At 35.3% G+C, this 5,556-nt stretch overlaps 1 long non-coding RNA gene across 1 annotated transcript; it reads left to right on the forward strand.

Moving 5' to 3' along the window:
• The first annotated feature begins 936 nt into the window (after positions 1-936).
• On the forward strand, positions 937-3,925 carry LOC132633783 (uncharacterized). Its single transcript, XR_009579805.1, has 3 exons — positions 937-2,448; positions 2,525-2,651; positions 3,237-3,925. It is a non-coding gene; the product is annotated as an uncharacterized LOC132633783 (long non-coding RNA).
• Positions 3,926-5,556: the final 1,631 nt, after the last annotated feature.

The raw sequence follows: 5,556 nt of genomic DNA on the forward strand, positions 1-5,556 counted from the left end.
TTAAATGTAAAACAAAAAAGATATCTCCTAGCTAGGGTACACATTATTTCATTTCCAAACACAGCAGCCAACACGGATAGAGAGATAGACTGTGCGAAATTGCTAACATAGAGAGAGAGGACACAACATAGATCAAAATAATGTAAATCTAGGGTTTCTATTGTGTTTTTCTCTTCTTCTACTGCAACTTTTATCTAAAGGAAAGGTATGTTTTGATTTTTCTATGTTTTATGGGCAGTTTCTTTCTTCTTTATCTCCTTCTTTGTGTTTTCTGACATTAAATCTAAAACGAAATTAAGATATCTGTGTTTTCTTGCTTATTATCTAAAGGACAAAGTGTCTTTAAGTGTTTTTTTGGGCTAAAATCGAAGTTGGGTGTGTTGAAAACTGTTGGGTTTATAAATTATTTGAAGGTTAAGTGTTGGGAATCTCTATTTCGGCCAAAATCTGATGAAAATGGAAATTCGACCTTTGTTTGTGCTAAATCTTGTAGGATAATATTATTTGGTGGTTAAAGTTTGTTTTAATTCGTTGCATGTCGAGAAAAAGCTTGAAGAACTCAACATTCTTTATATAATCTGTGATTTGAAATCAGTATTAGTGAACTGGGTTTCTTACTCCATTTCTTTTGTTTCAGTTTCAGTTTTGTTTCAGTTTGTCATTTTTTTTAACTAAAAGGTGAATGATATGTTTTGTTTCACTAAGTTATTTCAGCTTGTTCTTCCATTTAGAGGTCATTCTGTTGTATTAATGATATGAAGACAGAACATTAATTTGATTGCTTTGTTTATGTCAACATTAATAGGAACATGGATAATCTAGAGCGTGATTGGATGTACGATAGGTTGGATGACCGAGGGGGTATAAACTCTAGCTTTGTAACCGGTGTAGATAATTTTATCCAATTTGCACTTTCTCAACGAAATTACATGAGCGGTAACAAGGTTAGATGTCCATGTAAAAAATGTAACAAAGACGCTTTACCTGAAGATAACAAAGTGTTTGATAACTATTATTAGACTAAGAAACTAGTGCGTAGTTTGGGTTTGCCAGTTGAAAAAATTGATTGTTGTGATTCAGGATGTATGTTGTATTGGGGTGATGATGAACACCTTACATCTTGTAAATTCTGTGGTAACCAGAGGTATAAGCGTCGTGTCGGCTCTCGTAAGAGGAAATTGGTCCCTACAAGAAAATGTATTAGTTTTCTTTGATTCCTAGATTGAAAAGATTATATGCATCCCATGCTACAACTGCCGACATGATTCTATCTCGGAAATGCAGCAACAACTTGCCTTAAGGGCAGAACTGTTTGGCCTCAAATTTGGTCCAAAAGCAGCAAAGGCTTAGCCCAAGATTTAGAAGCAATTTGGCTCCCAAACTATTGCAAAAATCTTCCTGGATGTGGCATAGGTTCCCAACCAAGTGCAGCAGTTTTTTGCCCCAAACATGCAACAACAAATAGCCAAAACCACAGTGGCGTTCGGCCTAAAAATGGCAACAAGTACAGTAGCAATTTGCATTAGTATGCAGCAACAAAATGGCTCAAATTTGCTATTTGTTGCTAGCATGATAGCATGAGGTTTACCCTATTGTTTATACACCTGAGATCGATACATATCTCAATGTTAATGTGCCTCACTCATATTATTGGCACTATTAGAAAATACACATGTTTGAATGTTGACATGGCTATGGATCTACTTATGTATTTTTATTCACTATTAAGAGGTAGTAGAATATCTCTAACTTCTTCACCCCTCTCTTTCTTTGCACGACTTGGGAAAATTCAATCCCAAATGTCCTTGAGATACTATTACAGACTACTGTCAAAGTGGAAGGACTTGCAGTCACGGTGTGGTTCCATTTTGAGCTACTGTTGTGATTGGTTGATCTGTTTTGAGGGATGTTCACAGCACTCATAAGCTGTTGCTGAGCTTGGGAAAATTGCTGCATTTGAAGTTCTCTAAGTGTTGCGAATGAGCTGCTACTTTGTTGTTATATTTGTTATCATAAACTGCTGGATTATTGGCCATTTGCACCTCGTTTTGGGAGTGGTCTGCTGCTGAATTTTTGGCCATATTGTCCTCGCATTTTGCGGTTTTGCTGCTGCATTTTTGGGGCAAAAATTGCCCCACGAAATGTTGATTTGTTGCTGTAATTCTGAGCTAAAGTTTCTGCCGAATCTCGGGCAAATTTGAGCCATTTTGTTGCTGCATACTAATGCAAATTGCTACTGTAGTTGTTGCCATTTTTAGGTACGCCACCGGTTCAAGTGTCAGATCACGGTAGTAACCCAACCATCCCTGAATTATCTCCCATTACACCTGATCTGAGCAGCCCAATAGATGAGGGTACATCAAACCATAGCAACACTGTCAGCGAAGAAGAGTCCAGTAGTCGTCGTAGGCAGCGGACACTTACACTTGTTACTCTTACTCCTGCAGGGTTAGTCCATGCTTATATTTTTTTTATATATATAATTTGTGGTAGGCCTTGAAATAATATTTTCAAATTTATGCAGGTCGGAACCTTCTAAAGAATGCTCTAATACCATATCCGCATCTTTCAAAAATCAACTTGATCCCAATGGAATCAATTGGAAAGGTGTCTCAGTAGATACTAGAAATTTTTATTTTGGGGAATTCAAGGTATAACTTTCATCATAATTCGTTTTATAAGTGTATTAGCTTTTATAGTTAAGATACTAATAATATTAGTTTAAAGTAATGAAAAACTTAAGCCTTATATGATGACTTTAGTAAATAGCCCGGCTGCAAAATATTCAAACCAGCAGGCAGAGGTAACACCAAACAAGTATAATCAAATTAAACAAATTAATGACCAGCTTATCCCATTTTGAACTCAACAGATTTCATATAAAGTAATGCCAAATGAAAGATTTTCACATTATCAAAGGACTTGCTTACAACACAAAAGGCAAATGACATTTGTTTCAACCATAGAGGACTGTTTCATCACACTTTATTTGACACAGTTCACCTATACACACTATGTTTTTAAGTTATCAGCTTCCATTTTTTTGAACTTAAAACAAACTTTTGATTCTAAATCTAGACTTCAACTTGAACATTCAAGATAATAGGTCCATCTCTGATAAGTTCTGTTTAGACTCAACACATTATTTTAGGCATTTTCCTAACATAATTGCTTTCCTATCATCATCTTTTAAAGGCCTATTTCAACAATTATTATATGTAAACATTTTCTGTCAGGACTACACCTCTGGAACCAAATCAGACAGCAGTGGATAGGACACAAGAAGCATGTCAACCAACCACAACAGCTTCATGAACCTAAACTAAAGTGAGATGTCTGTCTTAGATCCCTATACTGCCTTACATGAATGGCTTGTAATGACATAGCAATAGCAGGTCTTTTGCTTCTTACCGGAAACATGAGGCATTATGTAGTTGTGGAATCATTTTTCTATTTGATATAGAGGCAAAACATATACCTATCGAAAAAAAAGAAGATATAGAGGCATCGCATATAGGTGATAGGCATGCATGCAACGGTTGGAATCTGAACAAATCTCTTGGACTAGGTGTAAGCTTTGAATGGCGGTGATTTAATGGTCTTAACTACTGAAGTTTTTGATCTTCCACATTTGGTGTTCTAAACTGCTGGCGTGACAGCATATAGACTAGTTTTTATTTTATTAATTTGCTGAACTTAATCTCTTTTGTTATGGTGTAAATAGTCTTGTCATATAAGTTTCCCATTGAGGAAAGATTCAAAGATTTCGCAAAATTATTGATCCACAGAGTAAATAATGCTTCACATTTTGCAATAGCCCATATCCAGCCTTTAACTTTATCACTTTTGAAGGCATAGAATAACTATGAATCACTGAAGTGTAAAGCATGTTGCTATATGTTCTATTTCTCTTCAAATAAATTAGATCTTAGCAACTGGCCAACCAACTAGTGTATATAGAAATGATTTCAAATAAATAAATTAGATCTTCCATTTTTAAAAGTGTGGATTGAAACTTTTGAAATCTAGCACTAAGCTTCTATTTTAATATTGGAGTGGAATAGTGGGCATCATGTTTGGGAATTTTCTTTTACCTTTTGTCCTAATAATTATCTTCTGTGTGTTCACTCATGAAAGGATTAAATAATTTTGGTGTATTACAAGTAGCTTGCACTCTAGTACTTATTTTGCTGCTTCTTAATCTCTAGAGGTGCTTAATAACAAGTGCCCTTTAACTATTTGCTTTTGCTAAAGAGAAAATTGAGGTGATATATTGTCAAAAAGTTTGTGGCTAGGGGATGTCCTTTTCGTTTTGGTAGACGTGTGGACCATAAGTACCAACCAGCTTTTCTTTTTGACTTAAGTAAAATTATTCACACTGCAGTAGACAAATAAACGCAGAGATGTGTTTTATGTATAAACTCGTACAGTTTATAGACAGTGTTTAGAGACAGTGTATATGATCATTTATATCCAAGTTGCATGAAACTCTTTTTTGTTGGACATCATGAGACTTCAATTCTAACGAAAAATGGATAAATATCTGCTCCCTTATCTTTGGAATTCATTTCTCTTTTTATTTGGTAAAATTGAATGGTTAGTATGCTTGATGTTTTAATTTCACTACTTATTACAGGAAAGATATCAAGAAATATTACGGGAAAAATCACAGTCTCAGTCTGATAGTGATCAATGTGAAGCATATTATGAAGCTGCTGGGGGAACAAGAAAGAGAAGAATATATGGTCTTGGATCTCAAGCACAAAGTTATCTGCTTTTTGTTGGAAATAAAAAAATTATGCACTAACAATACTTGATGGATGTGTGGGTTCTTTTGGTAGTTGATAGCTTGGTGTTGTCGGTGTTTTGGACTTAACGATTAGGATTCCGCTATCTATTTTGAATCTTTTTTTATAAATATTATTTTATGTGAATGTCAGTTATTTTTAAGGGTATTTATTACTTTGTATTTAGTATGTTTCAACAGGTGTATTTAAAATAAAAGAAATCGGAAGAAAAATATTTGTGACAGATTTGCGACGGATTTTGGTCATTGCTAGAGGGAAAAAAGTAGGCTACAGACTGCGACAAACATTGTATTGTCGCTAAATGCAGGCACAAATAATTCAAATATTTTGCGACGGATTAGTGACAATAGTTTTCGTCGCTAATTTACTAAAACGACGAAATGAAATATGAAATTAGTCACGGAATTCATAAAAATAGCAACAAAATAATCCGTTGCTATAATGTGGAACGGATTTCATACGTCGCTACTCTGTCGCTAAGTTTGATACGGATTTCATTTTTCCGTCGCTAATAGGTTAGCAACGCGCAAAATCGTAACAGACGACATTCCGTCGCTAATCCGTTGCAACACATGTTTAGCAATAGATATATGCTGATTAGTGACAGAATACGTCCGTCACTAAACGCTGTTTTTTTTTGTAGTGTCATTGTGGTGGTGGAGCTTGGTGCTTCGACGTTAATGGAGAGAGAGAACGAGACGAAGTAGGGCAGTGGGGGTGGTTCGGAGCGTCACCGGAGCTTGGAGCT

The sequence above is a fragment of the Lycium barbarum genome, chromosome 3, assembly GCF_019175385.1.
Source record: "Lycium barbarum isolate Lr01 chromosome 3, ASM1917538v2, whole genome shotgun sequence".
Lineage (NCBI taxonomy): Eukaryota > Viridiplantae > Streptophyta > Magnoliopsida > Solanales > Solanaceae > Lycium > Lycium barbarum.